The following is a 20,177-nucleotide window of genomic DNA, read 5'->3' on the forward strand; positions in this document are numbered from 1 at the left end:
GACACGGAAGTTTTTGCAACTGGAGACATTGTTCTGGCATCAAAGGACGGCTGTGACTGTCTTACTAAGTAGCTCACCGGCAGGTAGTTACCAGCCACTAGAGAAGACAGGTCAGCACCAGGGACAGCTCCCACAGCCCCATCACCAGGAAAGGTGTTTTTTTCTCTCTCTCCTTCAAAAGACAATGGATCACACAAACCCTGTCAACTGCTTATGTCCCAGGCCTCCTGATGAACTAAGGATCCCAGGACTGGGCCCCCAAAGTTCATCATCCAGCAATACTGGGATTATCTGCATCCTGATTGCCCACAAGTGTCATAGAAAAGACTCTTTCTGAAAGAATCAGAGAGGAAACTTTGAGTTCTGAGTCTGCCTTTACCAGTATAGGATGGAGACGGTGAGGGTAGTGTCCCTTTCCTGCTCTGGGATACTCTTCTCATCTGTAAAGCAGGGAGTTTTGTTCTCTTAAGACTTGCAGGCTCCGGCAAGCTTTGGTCTGTGCTGGTCCTCGGGGGATGGAGGCCATGGATCCCAGGAACCAGCAGATGGCACCCTCTATCCTGCGTCCGCCCCTGGGGCAAGGTTTCCCACCTGGCAGCCTTTGAGGGCACTGCCAAGGACTTCTAAGCTCCCTGGCTTAGCTGAGTAGAGTCCTTGAACCCTGAGCGTCTCCACTCTCTCCACCATCCCTCTGTTATCCATCCCTTGGAGCTCCACCCCTCTGGCTCTCATCACCGTTGCAGGATGCTCGCCCTGCTTTTCTGCCTGACCTGGTTGTTGCGTGGTTCTCTCCTCTCCCATGAGAGTCTGCAGTGCAGGGCTTGGGGAAACACCTGCTTGGTCCCCTCCACACTCTCAAAGGATCTTGTCGCCCTTCTAGGATGCTCTGGCCTGGTGCTGGCACTGTGGAGCAGTGGGGCAGAGGGAAAGGGAAACCCCGGCCTTGCTTCTGGTCCTGCAGTGTTCGTTCATTCCAAAATGGGCCTGTGTTTTGGGAGGAGGAGGTGATATTATCCGAGTCCCAGGAAGTCAATGGATGGAAATCAGGTCCTGAGACATGGGGGGGTACTTTGTTATTGAGCATCCACTTTGTGCCAAACTCACATTGAACATATAGCACGTTATGCAGGTCCCATTACTATATGGAAGCCAGTCACCAGAGAGGGTCAAGCATTTATTGAAGGCCAGACAGCTAAGAAGGGACAAAACTTAGTACCACGCTGGGTCTGTCTGAATCTGGAGGTGAATTAGACAAGGTGATGTTGTGGGGAGGGAACTCAGCTAGCAGTCAGCCAAACTGGGTTCCAATCCTGGCTCTGCTGCTGAGCTGTGATTGTGTGACCTTGGAGCATCCTCAGTTTCCCCATCTGAAAAGAGAAGAGTCGGACTAGCATGCTCTCTAAGGATCCTCCAGCTTTCAGAGTCTATGTATAGACTTTCTCTGGGACTAGTGCTTTTAAAAAACTGTTTGCAAGAACCCACATATGCACAGGCCCAGCCTTATGTATAAATGGAGTAGGCGGCAGCCTGTCTGGTGTGAATGATGGCTGCTGGGGAGGGCCCCTGCTCGAAATATTTCAGTCACTCATCTGCTGCCAATGTGCTTGGAGTCTACCATCCCAGAGCTAGACCTTCGCCGAGTCCCTATTTCAAAATGCCAGGACCTCGAGGAGGCCTAAGAGATGATGTCCTTTCTTTCTGAGAGAAGGGGAGTTTTTGTTTTGGTGAATGTTGAAGCTGGTTTGCATTTCCTGAGTTCAAAATCATTCTCTTGAGAACACGCTCCCAGTGCCAACTGGGAAAGCAGAGCCTTTCTTCCACTGAGCAGTGAGGACGGGCCTGGGGAGGGTACTTGACACTTCAAGAGGCATCCTAGGCTTTGGCTCTAGATGGACCTGGGTTTTAATCCTGGCTGCTGGGTGATTGGCCTTTTTGGGATATGCTCTGACTTTCTCCCTCCTGGAGACAAGTCCCTCACTTCCCTGGTACTCAGCGCCCACAGGCTGCTGGAGTGTCTTCTTTTGAAGAGGTAGGCCCAGCCCAGCAGCAGCTCTGCTAAGAGGGCGTGTTCCCAGGAGGGCCTGGGGCTGGTGTCTGGGAGGTGCTACTGTCTCTCTCCTGGATCCTCCTGGCAACCCTGTCTCTGCAGTCCTCCCCTCCCTTTCAGCAGCCTGTGGGAGGCTGATGGGTAGGAAGCTGTCATCCTCTTCCCCCATACAACACAGCCACCACATCTCTAACCCAGCCCCCTCCTGGCTCTGGGTAGAGATGACATGTCTTCTTGATGAGGGAATACTCTGAGAAGCATTCCTGGGACCCTCTGGACCCTACCACTGGGCAGGTAGGATGATGTGGGAGGCGCCTGGCCCTTGAGGGGTGCTTGATACATGCTGGTGACACCCCAAGCCTTTCTGTCCTTGAGGTCCCTGCACTGATGAGCTCAAGATGAACACAGGTGTCATGGCCACATGATGAGCTGAGCTGTGGCCAGGCTCTGACTACACACACGCTCCTTCTCCTGTAGACCATTGCTCCAGACCTGGAGACCTCAACAGAAGGCAACAGTCACAGAACCAAGACATGGCAGGACTGTAGGGGGCATTGCCTGGCACAAAGTAGTTGCTCAGCTAATTGCGCCATACTCAGAATGACCTCCACAGTTCTTCCTGGGCTCTCCAGCTGGCCCTGGCCAGCTCTCAGTCCTCATCTCCTGCCACCTTCCCACTTACTCATTCCACCTTAAAGGCACGGACCTTCCTGCTCTTCCTAAAACTCCCCGGGCACACTCCTGCCACGGGCCTGACCCTCCCACAGCACCCCTCCACCTGGGAACGCCTTCCCAGATATATGCTGAGTGTATTCTCCCACTTCCTACCAAGCCCTTTATGTCACCTCTGCAGAGAAGCCTTCCCTGACCACCTTAGCTAGACTAGCAGCCCGTTCCTCCCATTCTCCTAGCATTTACCTCCCCCGCTCATTACCTCCTGTTTATTCACTTATTGTGAAAGTCTAGTCGCATATGACCATTTGCACAAAACAGTTTTATTTGCCGCTGTATCCCTAGCACAGTAGGTGCTCAGTAAACAAGTGTTGAATACATGGATTAATGAACGAATACATATTGGGTGAGATCATTAACCCAGGCTGGATGTTTCCCAACACAAGTTCTACAGATCTCTAGAGGGTGCCAAAGGCTGCCTGGGGATTCTGCAGCTTTCCTCAGCAGCTCGGAAAGAGGAAAGATCAAGAATTTACCAGGAGTTAAGTCCACATTGACTGCAGCTTAATAAGTGACATTCGTTCTGTAATTGTTCATTCAGGAAACATTTACTGAGCACCTATTATATGCTGGGCACAATGCGAGGGCTTAGGATTATGGTGCTGGGAGAGACAAGCACAATTGTGTCCTGTTGAAGCTCAGGATGTCACTGCGGCGCTAATGACTTTCAGAGTGGGGTCCTAGGGTGCCTGGACCAATAGGGTTTCTGGCTCCATCTCTGGGTGGTCTAGAAACAGCTCTGTTCTGTAGGGGAGCAAACCTGCTTTCTTCGGGATGTTACCCCTTCACCCCTGTTACTCCAGTCATGGGCTTCCATCTTGAAAATGAGACGTTTGTACAAGAAGATCTTTAAGAACCACTCAGCTCCCACGTTTCATGGTTTCCCAGGAAGAGCTCAGGGAGACAGAGGTATCAGGTGCCTCTGATCTTGGGGGAGGGTGGGGCACAGAGGGGCGGCTTAGCACTGGGGTTGTGATGAGGACTCATGGAGCTCCAGGTTTAGGAGATGGAGCCTCCCTGCTGCCCTGTGCTGGGAAGTGGTTCTTTTCCTTTGTCAGCATCCTGGCACAGCATGCAAGGAGCTGCTGTCCCTTGAGTGGAAAAGCCAGGCTGAGTGCCAACTTGTTATGAAAGAGCTTCACCACTACCCAGAGCCGGGAGGGTCTAGAGTGGGGGATGTGGTGGTGATGTTGGGTGGGGGAAGAGGACGACAGCTTCCCGTCCATCAGCCATCAGGCTTTGACAGGCTGCTGAAAGGGAAGGGAGGGGTGCAGAGAAGGGCTTGCCAGGAGGAGCCAGGGAAGAGGCGGTGGCATTTCTCTGGGCACCAGCCTCTGGGCCTCTCCTGAGAACACGCCCACCCAGCAGAGCTGTTGCCAGCTGGATCCCACCACCCCTGGAAGAAAACATTCCAACAGCTTGTGCATGCTGAGTCCTAAGTGAGGGATTTGGCTTAGGAGGGAAGAAGTCAGAGCAAAGCTTGAAAGGAAGGTCTTTATGGGAAGAGTGGTGGTCTCTATAAAACCCCACTAAAGGCAAGCAGGAAGTATTTAAGTCAGATACCAGGAGGAACATCCTGGCAAGACCAGTTGCCAAACAGGGAATTGTCTTATCAAAGAGCCGTGTGGATACCTGCATGGCGCTTGTCATTTCTGATTTCTGAATCATCTGTATGAGCTCTCATTTATTCATTTATTCATTTATTCATTCATCCATCCATCCATCTTTGTGCTGGTGCTGAGCCCTGACCACGTGGAGATAAATAATACCAAGTCCCTGTCCTCAAGGAGTCTGTGGGTGAGACAAGATATTACCCGGATAGCTAAAACACACACCAGAAGTTGGTGGTGTCATCATAGAGGGAATTACAGGATTTTAGAAGGGAGAGAAATGGTACTTGGGACTAGGTGGTCACAGAAGTCTCCCTGGAAGAGGTGGTATTTGAACACGGCCTTGTAGTATCTCAAGGTACTCAGGAAGAAAAGACAATGTGGACAAAAACCCAGATGTGGGAGAGTGCAAGGCCCAGCCCATTATTTGGGCTGTAATTGCCACAGAGGTGCTAAGGCAGATATCCCTGGCAGGAAACCCAGATCACATGACCCACATCTGGCTAATCAGTATAGTCCATTCTCTTGGCTACGCTATTGGTTCCAGAATGGCATGTGACCCAAGATGGTCCAATGAGAATCTGCCATGGGACTTCTGCTGGAATCACCCCCACCCCCTATGTTATTTACAACCAAAGGACTTATCTTCTGCAGAGCCTTTGATAGAGAGATACAAAGACCAGGAATTACGGAGTGATGTGGGATGAGCTTAATTACTTGAGCTCCTGCAATGTCGCATATTTTGTGTGTAGTCTTGGGCCCATTACTGCCTCTCTCTGTCTCTATTTCCCTGTTTGTATAGTAAGGAACTCAAAGTAGATGAGAGGTTCCTCGCTCTTCCACCTGGGCCTTGTACATCCCTTATCCCACCTGCTCTCAATCTCTGATGCGACCAGGGTGTGGGGTATGTGTAGGGGGTGCCTTCCGCTGACTATCTGAGCCCAGGAGGATAAGAGCATCCAACAATTGTTATTTGCAGGTTCATAGCCCTTGCGTGCTGTGCCTCTGCTGCCCTCCATTTTAACAAGACTGGGGGGAGGGGGGAAATGATGAGGCTTTGCATATGGAAAGACGCTGAAAACCCTGCCTAGCTCTCTCACCCTTCGTATTTGATGGAGGCTCAGAGGGGATGGGCCATCTGTGTATCACTCAGCTCAGCTCAGCTCGATCCAGGGATGTAGAGGCTTAGGGCTCTGTCTCCGCCTGGCATCTTCCCTGTCTCTGTTCTCTGTTAAGACTCGGGAAGTTCATTATCTCCCTGACTGGCTTTTCTGGTGAGACTCAAATTAATTTTCCATCTCTCCTCCTCTCCCAAGCCTCACAATCATTAAATGCCGGGGAAAGTTAAATAAACAGCTGATTTACAGAAGCATTTTCTTTCTTTTCTTTCTTTTTTTTTTTTTTAAGCAGGAACCACTATTAATCAGTTGTGCTGAGAGCAGTCTGATTAAGCAGTTGGCGCACCCTTCAGATGTGCAAGTGCAGGGTCAGAGGCCTAGAGACTGGCAGAAACCTCCTAATCAGAGATAAAAATGACACCAGCCCCTGCCCGCTTCCTCCTCTGCCCGCAGAGGTCTGGGGCAGCCTTTTTCTACAGAGGGGCAAAACAGTCACCTAGCCCAGATCAGGGGGGTCTCTCCACCATCCTGAGCTGGAAGAGTTAAAAAAGAAGTATTTTTACCCAACTCCACTTTTGTATAGAGACTCAGAAAGGGGAAGGGACCCAGACGGAGTCACATAGCAAGGTCATGGAAGTGCTGGGATAAGAATTCTGAATTTCCCTTTGGGACTAAGGGATGAAGAGGTTTCTGGATTTGAACACCTTGAATAATTTGACAGAAACCGTTAAGCACACCGCAACCACTGACACCATCCGAGGGCCACAGCACATGCGCAGAAATGCTTGCGTACACATTTGCACTGAGAGGCACCCAGGATGTGTGCACGTGGGCACACCTGCACTCAAGCTGGCACCTGAATTGCTTCTAGTTTTTAATCTCTGTCGAGCACAGTGATTTGCCATCTTCTTGTTCCACCCATAACCTCTTCCCAGGTTGCCTGGGCTGGACAGAGGCCCTCCGACCACCCACTCGCTCCCAGGCCTTTGAACCTTGTTAGCAGCCTCCTCAGGAAGCTGGCACATTGCAGTGTGTGGGGAGTTCAATGAGCAGAGTTAACAACCCTGGGTTCTAGTCCTTTCTCTCTCCCTCAATGGCCAGTGACTCTGGGCCCTTCGAAACTCCCCAAGGACAGGGAATCTCCCATTCTGCAAAATGGGGACAGGAGTAACTACTTCCTAAGGCTGTGGTGGGGATTAAATAAAGAAGGTTTAGAAAGCCCCTGCTTTGGGATTGGTTTGGCAGATGTGTGCCTGGGGCCCTGTTCCAAGGGGTACTCCATTTCGGGTCTTCCTGCCTTGGCATATACATGGTAGCTGTTCAGTGAAGTGAGTGTCAGTACCACCAGCCCCTCGGGCCTTGCCTTAGCAGTTACCTGAGTCCAGGTGTTGGGGAAGGTTGAAGCTGAGAAGCAGAGCTAGACTGCCATGGCTGAGCATCTCCAGGGAGGAGCACCCAGGGTGGAAGGTGAGACGTAAGTTCTAAAAGACACAAAAAATCACCATTAAAGATGAAACAGTGCTCATGACAATAGAGTTCACTGTCTGGGTACTTACTGTACACCCAGGGGACTGTGCTAGACGCTTTGCCTCTTTGCCTTAATAGATTTTCACAGCAGCTTTGTGAGAATCACTATTTCTGTCATTTTATGGATGAGGAAATTGAGGCCCAGAGAGGGTTAGTAACTTACCTAAGGTCACACAGCGGTAAAAAGGGCAGGGAAAGCCGAGGAAGAGTTATTAACTCCAACAGGGGAATCGGGGAGATTGTTGAAAAGGAGAGCCTTCAGGGGGGTCCTTGAACCCTGAGACCCTCCTCCTCCCTTCTTCCCTGCTCAGTAGTCCCATGCGATCTTCTCCTTCCTCCTTCAGGGAGCCAATCCATGCTGAAGGAACAGTCACACGACCATCCCAGCCCTGGTGACAGCAACCAAATATATTAGACTCAAGAGTTTAAACACACACAACTGCAGAATGGGAGTCATGATGACCTCAGAATGGAAGGTCCAGGAGGAGCTTGTTTAGGGGACAGAAGGAGACTAGGACGGAGCCAGGAAGAAGCAAGGGGTCGGGGGTGGGCGGGAAAGAGAGAATGTGTCTGGCTTGGGTCTGATTCCTTGCTGTTCCCGAGTTCTAGAAGCCCAACTCTCGGGGGAGTTGATCATCGAATCCCCTTTCCTTAAGCAAAGCTGGTGTGGCTGCCAGTTTCTTGCCACCAAGTAATACCAGCCTAGAACAGGTGAGTTGGCAAGGTCCTGCCAGCTGAGAAAATGGGAAAGGGCAACCAAGGAAGGGAGGGGCCTAGGTGCCCGCAGGGTGCACAGAGGGCACCCAGGGGCTGTGGACAGGGTGCTGGGAGCAGACAGCACATGGCCCTGAGGCCTCTATGCCTTGGAGGTTTTGCCCACATGTCCATGGGGCTGGCCCTGTTGGTGAGGTGGGGCCTTGTCACAGAGGCACCGTAACTCATTCTCAACCAGGCCCCATCCCCAGCACACAAGCAGAGTTAATTAAACATAGCCTTCCCTTCAGCGAGGAAATGAAAAGCAGCCTCCTGATAGAACAATTAGTATTTACAGCCCCGCCCCTCTTCTTGCTCCTTTCTTCTCCTAGTATTGCACCTTCATTATCTCAGACTGGGAGCCTGCTCTGCCTGCCATCCATAAATTACCATGAAGAAGCAGGAGGGAAAGGGGGAGAAGGGACGGTCCACATAGCCCTCTCTGGGATGGGAGAGATGGGTCCAGCCGTGACATTGGGGCACACATGTGTTCAGCCCGGGAGAAACCAGCCACTGAGCTGCTGGGAGCAGGTGTCTCCACCTCTCTGTTTTTTCATCCATATCACTGAGATTATTCAGCCGACCTCACGTGTGATGTGTAAGTAAAGTCCCAAGTGCTCTAAAGCCAGGTGGGCCACAGCTTTGCTGTGTGACGTCAGACTGGCTACTTGGCTTCTCTGGGCCTCTGTGGAAAGGGAGGCTGTGCCTTCCTCTCTTCCGGTGAGCTGGAGGGCAGGCAGGAAGGCGCCTGAGCACCATCCTTCTTTGCTCACGGCATGAACTCAAGCCAGTGGGTTTTAACTCTCTGTGCTTCTCTTTCCTGGACTGGGCAATGGAGGTTGACACCTGCCCTCCTTGAGGGGTCAGAGGAGGGAGTGTGTCTGAATGTTCAGATCAGTGCTGAGTACGGGAGAGGTGTCGGTACCCCCCTATCTCCCTGTTCTTGTTTTTCATCTCGTCCAGCTGCTGCCACCAGACAGGACTGAAGCCAAGGATGAATCTGGAGTTTCCATCAGAAGGGATTCCAGAGAGGAGAGCCCCACGAACCATCTTCACGACTGAGACTGGGAAGGGGTCGGTGGGATCCTTGGTGCCTCAGTTTCGTCTTTGGTGAAACGCAGCTGCCGCCCAGGGCTGGCAGGAGGATGCGGTGGTAAACAGCGCAAGCCTCCTGCGACAGGGCTCTCCCTGCCATCTGCCGACTGATGGGCGCCTATAACCCTGAATGTCTCCGGTAGACCAGAAACACTTGTTGAGCACTTGCTGTATACAGGCATCATTGTGCCTGCTTGGAACAAGAGACAGAAGACAAACCTGGAACTGCCCGCTCTCAAGAGCAGAGGTGCAACCCTGACCTGCTTTAAACCAAACGGCAGCTCTGGGCTCGGGGACGTGATGAATCCTTCCTAGGGAGCAATAAATCTGGAGCCGAGCGGTGAGGTAAACAAGACAGGAGCTTCTGAGAATGGGACGGCACAGTTTGGCTCAGGGGCTTCCCAGCCATTTTGATTGGGAAGTGCACTTGGGGATCTAACCTGAATCCTTTGGGCTGCAAAAGAATCCCATGTCCCCCAATCCCATCATCCCAATAATGGATATTGTGGCCTGGAAGCCAGCTTGACAAGGTCAAGCTGGGGATAATGAGATAGATTTCCTTGTGGGACTCAGAAATGACCCAGAATGTAATTGCCGAGGTGGACCCAGCTGTGTCTAGAGCTCTGGAATCACTGAGCTTTCTGTGATGACTACTTTGAAGGGGGCTGTGGATGGCAGTGGGTGAGCACTTGACCCTTGGCACTAAGATTGATCTCTCTGCTTTATACTTATGCCTCGGGAGATGGGCTGTCATTAAAAAAATAATTAAAAAAAAAACATTAGGTTTGGCTAGAGATGGGGTCTGGCTGTACCACGAGAGGACAGAATTGTCACTGCTCTTGGCTCTTATCCCCCTTCTCCCAAGCACTAATTATCACTGAGCAAAGTCAATGAACTTGACTGAGCTGTCCAAAGATGGAATAGACGTGGCGAGCTGCCCTTAAAGCCCATTGGAAACCCACCCCGACTTGGGAGGAAGGTCTCTTTGGTCTGAAGAGGGCTGATGAGCAGAATGCCCCTTTAGAACAGACATTTTCTTGGCTTGCTCTTCTCTTTCCCTTCTCCATTCCTGGCCCAGTCCCTGGGAGGCAGGGGAGATTCTCCACTTCACAAGTGCTGATCAGAAAGGTTCCATCTTCCTGGCCTCTGCTGGGCTCTGCTCCCCACACCTGCCCGTGATTCCTGCCTTTGTTTCTGAGTCTGGCCAGCAGGCCAGACTGTTCTCGGCAGCTGGGCATGGTGGCTAAGTGGCTGAGTTCTAGGGCCAGATTCTTAGTTGTACCCCTAATTGTCTACGTGGCTTAAGGCAAGGGATTTTGCCTCCCTGGGCCTCAGGTTCACACCATGTAAAATGGAGATAATAAAAATGGTGTATTCACTTAGAGATGTGGTAAAGGCCCTCAGATGACATCAGGCACACTGACTACTGTTGTAATATTATTTCTGCTCCCTGACTCTGAGACTTGCTGGGAATCCTCATCTCAGACCAGGGGCTCCAGGAAGAGCAGGGTGGGGATGTGGGCGTTGACAGCAACCATATGACTGTTTTAGAGTGGCTTCTCTGTGCCATATGCTCCTCTCGGCCTTGTAGATAGAGAAGCCAGTGAGACTGTGAGGTCTGAGACCTCAGAAGCTCACACACCATCAGCAAGAGGAGACAGCCAGCCAGCACGTAGCTCTGGCCCACGCATTGTTGTCCAAAGTGGATGTATCTTGCGAGCTCTCTCTCTCCCCACATCAGACTCCAAGCTCCCTGTGGGCAGAGACGTGGTCCTGCTCATTGCCATACCCAGAGCGCCCACCATAGCGCCTGGCACATAGCAGGTGCTCTCTAAATACTTGGTGAATGAATGAAGGAAGGCAGGATGGCCATGGCAGGTCTTTCCCGAGATATGGGTGTCCTCCTGCCCTGGCTCGAATGCTCTGTCTTTCTGGCTGGAAAACAGTAAGGCTGATCTGTGCTGGCCGCCCCTCACCTGACTTTTGACTGGGCCGGGCTTGGCTGGATGTGATCAATGAAATGATGTTGCCATTTTTCAAAGGAAGAGACCTGAGGTTCAGAGGAAACTCAGGCAGGCCTAAGGTCACACAGAGCCTGTGGCCTCCTGACACCCAGCCCAGCACCCCCAGGGCAGCCCTTTCATGGTGGGTGGCTTCATGTCCCCTGTGGGAAGCAGACGGGCTGATGGGCTCCTTATCCAGACCACCAAAGATGAAAAGGAGCACAGAGGAGCCCAGACAGGGTAAAGTTCTCCAAGGTCATCCCTGCCCAGAGAATCAGCAGGTGGGCAGGGCTGACCTCTTTGAACTCCTCCCAGGCAGTTAGATTAGGGATTGTGGTTTGCCTGCCCTGCGGAGATGAAACTTGTCCCCTTCCACTTCTCAGCCCTTGTTGCTAACTCACTACCCTGCATTCCAATTTCCCAGCCATTTCCTTTTTACTCAGTCTTCCTGGGGGCTTGGGATCCTTTTAATCCTCTTTGAATTTTGACACCTTTGCATCTTTTCACAAATACTTTTTCTTATAGCTCAATAAAAGGTTTCTGAGGAGTCAGAGGGTTTCTGCAGTCTCAATCTGCATTTGGTACGAGTCAGTGTACGCCTCTCCAGCCTACTCAGAATTTATACACGAAGTTAATGTAAAGTCTTGTTATTTCCCCAGCGTCATCTCTCCTATGATCTCCCACCCAGGACGGGGTCCACAGGGAACCCTGGCAGTCCCCTGCCTCCTTACCCCCAGCCCAGTGGCTGTGTCCCACCCATCCCAGTTTCCCCAAGCCCCACTCTAAGAGGCCTCCAATGAGAGCATTCAGGGGTGGACACCACTCAGCAGACCTTAGAAACGCTGATTTGTGGGCCTGAGATCCTGCAACAGGAACATGCAAAGATTTTTCCCTCCCTTGAGGAGCGGAGGAGATTCATAGCTTCCGAATATTGACTTTGCTTTTAACCAAGTTGAACGAGGGCAGCAAGTGTCACTTCCAGGAAGAAAGATGATGTCTCTGCAGCAGGGGACGGATGAGAGCCCCAAAGATTTGCAACTGCCCTGGTAAAGGTGTCTTCTTGTTCAGAAATCACATCGTGAGCTTGAAAAAAAAATGGAGGCGCTGGAGAATGTGAAACTCAAAGCTTCCAGGGCCCTGAAGGAACTGGGATTTAATGTCATTTCAGCCCCACCATTTGTCCCCCGAGGAAGGCGGTCAGACCAGCTCTCACACCAGGAGTATTCGCTTTATTTAACTCTCCAAACAGCTCTGGACCCCAGAACCCACCAGTCTCTTCTGAGGATTAAGTAAATGGATTCAGGCAAAGAGCTTGAAACAGCGCCCAGCACAGAGAAGGCTCAAAGAAAACGCGTCCGGGTATTATTACAGCTCGCCGTATGCACAGAACATGTAGGTATTGCAATATTTGAGTTCGGTAGAGCGACTGAATGGAGAACAAAGCTCCTTGCTGTCCGTCTCATCTATCGGTGTCCTGAACCTTGTAGCTCATTGCATTTAAAAAGAAAAATGACTAAACCAAGCAAAGGAAAGCCCGGCCCAGAGATGAAGGCCTCCACGTCCCAGCAGGTTCTGATCAGATGCCCAGGAAGCTCACAGCCCTGAGGTGGAGCAGTGGCACCATTGCCTCCGATTTCACAAGCCAGCTGTTTCTCCGGCTGTGGAATGCCATGAGGCTGCCAGGCATCAGCCCCACAGCCACCGCTGGGGCTGGTGATGCTGTGTCTAAACAACGTGGGATGTGATGGGCATGTGCACGGGGAGCCAACAGTCTGGTGCACTCAGGAACTGTCATGTCTGAGCCTGCAGTGCTTGGTCTGGTTGAGAGCGACCTGAGCTAAGCCTGCCCTGTAAGTTCCAGCCTCGTCTCCTTCCCTGGAAGCGATGTCATCCAGGGGGAGTGGCCACATCCCTCTGCAGGGATCAAAGCCACCATTCTCTTTATTTCTTTGTTCCTGCCTTTTTGTCTGCAATTCTGTCTCGCTCAGAAATGGTGTGGGTGAAAGCAAGGCTGTCCCAGGACGTGGGGGCTGAGTGTCTACTTCAGACTTTTGCACTGCAGATTCCTTACTGCGTATCTGTGCCAGGTGCCAGGCTGGGAGACCCTCCTTTTGCATCAAAGGTTCTCAGCAGGAGGCCACAGAGCAATGATAAACGTCACTAGAAAGACCTTCATGAAGCACTAAATTATGTGCCAAGCACCAAAGTACAGTCCCTCTTGATTCTCCCCATAACCCTATGTAATGACTTTATTTTAGAGATGAGGAAACTGCTGCCTTCCACGTGCTATATAGAAAGTGGGGGAATACTAGACAGATTTAGTTTTCTTTTTTTTAATAGAGCCACTCCCTAACTCCACGCCCCCCCCACTCCCTTTTTAAAACAGATTCCAAAGTTTCGCCATTTATTGATTTACCTGATGCTGTGAGAGGGGCTGGGAAACTGCCTTTTTCTTTTAGCCAGCTGCAGGGGGAGCCCCAGGATGGGGACCCCACCTCCTGCCTCCCTTGCCTAGCGCGCTGGCTTATAGGCCACTGTGTGTCTGCGAGAAGTCAGCTGGGTGCCCTGCCAACAGAAGGAGTGATTATCATAAACTCATTTTGTGAAGTATCATTCCCTTCGTTTCAGAGATTGGATTTCGATGTTTAATAAGGGCAGCATTCCCCAGCCTTCCGTCCCCACCTCTAGTTTTTAAGCTTCCTCCCTCTGCAGCAATTTAACCAAGTTATTCATTAACTGCTATGTGCCCAGAAGGTATTTACATCAGCTGCGCAATTGGAAATTCAGCAGTGGTTTGAAATGTGGGTAACAACCTGATGACCTGCTTGGGGACTAGGTAGGATCTAGAAACCTTCTCTGGCTGGTCCTCACCTCTCTATGACCCTGGTGTGCAGGACAGTGACCAGCTGCCCTGATGTGGTAGCCACAGGTAGGCAGGGCACTGGCAGGAGTGTTGTCTGCTTACTTAAACCTATCGGTGGTTCCCCTGTCTTCCCAACAGCAGCCTTCTCCCTCCCTCCCTCTCTGCTCCCTCCTTCCTTCTTTCCCTCACCATCCCTCCACCCATTCATTTATCCATCCATCCATCCATCCTCATCCATCTTCATTCATTCATTATTTCATTAGTTTAATGACAACCTACCTAGAACTGTTCTAATTGTCCTGTTTTCCAAAGCACTTATCACCTTTGAACACATCAACACAATTATCTGTCTACTGTCATTATTTATTGCCCTTCTCTCTCCATCACCATTTCTCCTATCCTATTAGAATTAAAAAAAAAAACCCAAGGCTAAGAATCTTGGTTTTATTTACTGTATACTAGGTGCCACCCCGTAGGCACTTAATAAGTATTTATTGAATGACTAAGTGAACGTGCCTCTAACACTAAAGAAGATACAAATGTATAGAAATTATGATAAAACTGGAGACTTCAAAATACATAAAGAAACGCCATTGTCTGGGCCTCTTCAGGCACTATTTCCTTCTCTGCCTTTAGCGCTGCTTATGGGAGAATGTGTGAGAACACAGGCCTGCGGGAAGAACTCAAGCCTTTTAACTGGCATCCTGAGCTCTCTGATTCCAACCCCGGCCTTCCTCTCCTATTGTTCTCTAACAAGACCCCAGCTGCATACTGGGATGGCTTGTATGTGCCAAACACACTTCCAGGTACCTTTACGTACCTCAGGCCCTTTGCACATGCTTTTCCCGCTTCAGGAATCTTCTTCACTCTCTTGTCCATCTAAAAAACCTTTTGGCCATTATTTGAGATGGGATTCAGATTATACCTCCTTTGGGAAGTCTTCCTTGTCTTTTTTTTCCCCCCACGTTGGGGCAACATTTGACTCACACTTCGCCTGTCCTAACTCTTTCTACTGAAGAATGTTTCAGATGGTAATTTGCTTATTTCTGTCTGTCGGTGTGAAGTGTGGGTAACAAGCAATGAGAGAGAGTTCCTTGGGGCCAGGAACTGTCTTCTTGGCATCTAGGACAGAGTGGTATTTGTGGAATCCTTTTAGTAATGATCGTTTATGGAATTATTATAATTATAGTGGCTACTTGCTAGGCACCAGTTACTGCTCTAAGTGCTTGGACATCAATGCTCATAATAACTCTGCAAGGCAGGAATGATCACTGTTACCTCAGTTTTATACAAGAGGAGACAGACACAGACATTATGGTCATTAATCCATGATTATACTGTTAATTAATGGTGGAGCCAGAAACAGAACCTGGGCAAGGTGGTGTTCGAGCTTCTAAACTGAACATCTCTGTGGCATTGGATGAGTCCTTCAACGTGTCTGGGTCTTGGTTTCCCCATCTGTAATGAATTGTTAGGGAGAGGTAATAGTTTAAGAGTTCTTCCAGCAAGGACTCTCTTTAGATCCTCTTCTATGCAGAGACCATGTTCCTGTAATTAGCAACCTCCTCCTTGAAGAAATGTGGTCCGGCCCTATAGGGCTGGGGGAGGAGAGTACTTTTGTTTCCAGAACAGTTTTGGTCTAGAAGACTGGGCAGGAACATGGGTGATAGTCTGACTGTATCGGAGAGTACTGGACAGTGTTAGATTGTATTACCTTTCCATGATTCTTCTTTCCTTCTCTCTCGTCTATGGCTTCTTGCCCTGGGTACAAATATATTTCCCCACTGCCTTTGGACTTGGCCATGGGACTTCCTTTGGACAATGGGATGTGGTTTGAAGGGATTGTGTGATAGATCCCAGATGAGAACTTTAGAGCCTTGGCAAGTACCCGCCAGCACTGTTGATCTTCTGCTCCTTGCTAGAGAGTCTGAGCCCTGGGGTCCTAGAATAAAGGCGTATAGAGCAGACCTGGCCCCTCTTAAAGCTCAGAGTCCAGCATGGCTCAGCCAAGATCAACTGAACTACAGCTGAGCCTCAGACCTGTGAGTATGAACTCTGTCCATGTTTGTGCTATGAGCTCTGTGACTGGGGATGTTTGTTACACAGAAGTAGCATCATGAAAAACCAATCAACACGAGCCCAAGCACCAGATCAGTGTGAGGGCAGCACCGTTGCTGGGTTATATTGTCCTGACTGCAGTGAGCCCTAACTTTAAAATCCAAGTAGCAGCCACCCTTGAGCAGACATAACATTCACTCCAAGCCTTGGCAGGCAGCATCTCAGGCAGAGGGCTTTGATTGAGCAGACCAAGCAGGGCTCCTTCTTTGATCTTGCTATCACAGCTATTGAAGCTACGTTTCCTCTGATAATCAAACATGCCCCCAAATGAAGCGTCGGGGTGTAGCCCTGTAGAAGAAAGGGTTTGCGTGGACGAGGCCTGTCCTCACCATTACTTTGGTTTAGTTCATCTAGAGCTGGGACTGCCATGGTTTGATTCCAGGTGCGGAGGAGTCTGCTTTGGACTATTTGAAATATTAAGCAGTGAAGGAAGATGTGTCAGAGGAAAGGTTGATGTGTCCTCTCCTTTCTGCTCCCCCATCCGTCACATGGGCGTGGGTGGTTTCGGTGGCGTGTTGAGAGGGAGAGGGAAGTGATAGAGAAGGAACTTGGAAAGTTTGAGTAATTTTGGAGCCTACACAGTCTTTGTGAAAATCTTTCTGATTCTGGCGTGGCTTAGGCATTACCTAACTCCCCTGATGCAGCACACGCCAGTAAAATCTTCTAAGATCCGGCCAGCCTGGGGCCCTGTGGGGCACTGGCCACAGTGGCGAATGGGTCCTGGGCTCACCACACACATACACTGTCTCACTGGACCCTGGGTGAGGTTCCTTCTGCGGCTGGAATAAATGTCCACACCCTTAGTGGCTTAAAGCAACACACATTTATTCCCCTACAGTGCTGAGGGCTCAGAGGTCTGAAATCAGTTTCAAAGGGCTAAAGTCAGGAGTTGGCAGGGCCAGTTCCTCTGGAGGCTCTGAGGGAGATTAATTTCCTTCCCTATTCTGGTTTCTAGAAGCATCTGCAGTCCTTGGCTCGTAACCCCTTCCTGTCATCACTCGAGCCTTTTGGTTTCATCACACCATCTACTGCTGCCTCTCTTTCCTCCTGCCTACAAGGACCCCTGTGATCACAGCAGGCCCGTGTAGAGAATCCAGCTCCTCATTTCAAAATCTGCAAGGTCCTTTTTACTGTGTTAGGTGAGGAGGCTGTTATTCTGCTAACCAAAAACCCTGACATTCCCTCCCTGAGATAGGGCACAGATATTATTTATTACTCAGTTATTCTACTTGTACGGTGGCGGAAACTGACACCAGTAGATTGTAGATTCATGTCCAGAACCCAGACTTCTGCCTCCTGCTTTTATACTAATATATTTATTGTTATTATTATTATTTTGAGACAGAGTCTCACTATGTCACCCTCGGGTAGAGTGCTGTGGTGTCACAGCTCACAGCAACTTCAAACTCTTGGGCTTAAGCGATTCTCTTGCCTCAGCCTCCCAAGTAGCTGGAACTACAGGCGCCCACCACAACGCCTGCCTGTTTTTTTGTTGCGGTTGTCATTGTTGTTTAGCTGACCCAGGTTGGGTTCGAACCTACCTGGTGTATGAGGCTGGCACCGTAACCACTGTGCTATGGGCACTGAGACTATTATCATTATTATTATTGATTTTTGTTATTAAGTAACAGTAGCATTCATGGGATGTTTGCAAGGTGCCCAGTCGTGTCGTAAGAACCTCCGCATCTGCTGTGCACCATTACTTTGATGTCACAGAGGAAAACATTGAGGTTTAGGGAATTTGGGAAGCTTGCCAGAGCTATTACTTGGAATTGGGATTCGAACCCACATCCTTCAAGCACCACGTGTAGCAGGTGCTGTTGGTGTCCCACCCAGGTCCTGTTCACCAGGCCAGTGTGCCCACTCCCAGCTGCTGTGCATATTGGCTGCAAGCCCCTCTCAGCTGTGCCCCTCTCCTGAGAATTTCCCTTGGCCCCCAAGAGCCACTTCACCAGGAAATTCCTGGAAGATTACACCCTTCCCTCCAAGAGTAGCCCCAGAAATACCAATTGATGCTGGGTGTAGACGCACATCAAGGGTAGACAGGTCTTTTGTGCCACTTGCTCTCCAGACCTCCCCGTGGGGTTAGGCAGAGGCCAGGCTTCAGGTGACCCCACATCTCCATTTGGCCATCTCCCCTTCCCCGGTCCTATTTTGCCCTCTCCTCCGTTTCTCCTGAGCGCACCCACCTTCCATCAGTCAGTTGCTTACATGGGAGTTCCCACCTCAGACTCTTCTCTGGAACTTGTGGATGTCTCTCACTATCTCCCAGCTTCCATCTCAGATGCCGCAGGTGACCTGCAGAAGCAGCTGGCGTGCTTCACTATGGAGCTGCACTGCACCCGGTGCAGGGTCTGGGGCCACTGACAAGGGAGATACGACAGGAACTAGGCTTACTGTGGCCTAGCTGCTGCCCCGCCTGACAACCCTGTGTCAGGATTGCTGCTGTCCTGACCCTAGCCAGACCTGAGTGCAAACCTGACTGCTGCTGTACTTGACTTCTGCCCTCCAAATCCCAAGCAAAGTCTCCGCTGCCAGCCTCACTCAGAAGCAGAAGGGGAAAGGAATTCTGGGAAATGTAGTTCCTGCTTATTAAAGCTGACCGTGCAAAACCGCCATAGTCGACCCTGTGTCAACTTGGCAGCCGCACACATTGTGAAAACCATAGTCGACTTCCAAGTTTAGAACATCACAAGGTCATGTTTACTCCTACCACAACGCAACTATCCCTTATAAAACCGAAAACACACTACACCACCCTTCATCCTAAACAAGGATACAAAGTCCCTTTGCCCACCTTTTCTTTTTTTTTTTTTTTTTGTGTTTTTTTTGGCTGGGGCTGGGTTTGAACCCGCCACCCCCAGCATATGGGACCGGCACCCTACTCCTTGAGCCACAGGCGCTGCCCCCCTTTGCCCACCTTTGTGCGAGCTTCATTCGTTTTCTAGCTGAGTCACACTCCTTAGACATCTTACTCTTGAAATACTGAATTATAAGGTTAGCTGCAGTTCACAAATCCTGTGTTAGATGACAGGAAAATGAGGGCTGGGAAAGAATCAATGAACATATGCACAAAAATTTTCATCGCAAAATAAGGAAGAAATGTTCCTCTCTAGTACCTTCCGCTTTAGCTGGTCACGTGACTGTAGTTGGTATTTGCAATGTGCTTTTTCTGCTACTATTTCTTCTGCCAGTTGCCTCAGTGAGAACCTTGGCCTGTTCTGGCTCCTTGCCGGATGGGGTGACTCAAACCTTCATTATTTCAGGGTCTGGGCCACTGGCTGTTCCACCTCTCATGGGGGGTTGTGGTTTCCATTGACTTTATCACAGGACATAGGAATAACTGTGATAGTGAAACATGGGCTGTTGCTGCATTTCAAGAGGTGGCTCAGGGAATACCTTGAATTCAAGGCACCTTCCTTTAACCCTATGTACAGTGGCAACCTGTAGTTCTCCTTGGTTTTCAGAATTAATCACGATAGCTGTTATGGAGACCCGTTTCTATACCTTGAGACCCTGGCCTGGGAGTCCAGCGTTTTTAGAGAGCATCTCAACTCCAGTGTAATGGGACCGTTGTTACAGCCCATGCTGGAAGCATTCTTCCCCCAAAGAAAAAAATAGTTATGGGGACAGTAAGCAAAAAATTAGCTAGAAGATCACATAGGATAATAGAGAGAGGGGCCACTTCCATTTCCACCCCTAATTCCCAGATCTGGCAATCGTAGCTGGGGGACGAGTGGCACCATATGTTGGTTGCTGATTTCAAAACATAGACCACATCTTGGAAGACACTGCCCCAGGCCTGACAAGAGTAACCACAAGGCTGGTGTTATAGCTGAATCTTCAAAGGGATATTCTACCATTCTACTGGGCCAGCTGCTTCAAGGTCATGGAATACATGGTAAGACCAGTGGATTCCCCAAACACGGGCTGTTGCTGCATTTCATTTGCGATGAAGATTTTCTTGGTCAGAGGCAAAGCTGTGTGGAATGCTCCGATGGTGAATGCGGTGGTTTTGGCAGAAGCACTGTGGGCAGGGGAAGGTATAGCCATACCTGGGTGAGGGTCTGGATGAACAAATGAGACCTTGGAATCAGCCATACTGGGAGCTCAGTACTGGGCTCTGCTGGTGGTCCTCTGCCATTAGGAGTGACTATTGCCGAATTAGTCTTAATGAGTCAAATTCCAAGTTTTGGGGGTCCACGTCTGCCTCCCGTCCTCTTCCCTGAGGCCAGTTTGATCATGATCCCATTGGACAGTGATGGCAGTGTCTTGGGAAAGTATTTGACTGAAGTCCACTAAAGGGATCAT

At 50.2% G+C, this 20,177-nt stretch overlaps 1 long non-coding RNA gene across 1 annotated transcript; it reads right to left on the reverse strand.

The window, feature by feature from the left end:
• Nucleotides 1-1,188: 1,188 nt before the first annotated feature.
• On the reverse strand, nt 1,189-18,357 carry LOC128575499 (uncharacterized). The gene is made up of 5 exons (XR_008377004.1): nt 18,056-18,357; nt 13,302-13,450; nt 7,198-7,423; nt 6,883-6,988; nt 1,189-1,367 (listed from the first exon to the last, which is right to left on the reverse strand). It is a non-coding gene; the product is annotated as an uncharacterized LOC128575499 (long non-coding RNA).
• Nucleotides 18,358-20,177: the final 1,820 nt, after the last annotated feature.

The sequence above is a fragment of the Nycticebus coucang genome, chromosome 22 (genome assembly GCF_027406575.1).
Source record: "Nycticebus coucang isolate mNycCou1 chromosome 22, mNycCou1.pri, whole genome shotgun sequence".
Classification (NCBI taxonomy): Eukaryota; Metazoa; Chordata; class Mammalia; order Primates; family Lorisidae; genus Nycticebus; species Nycticebus coucang.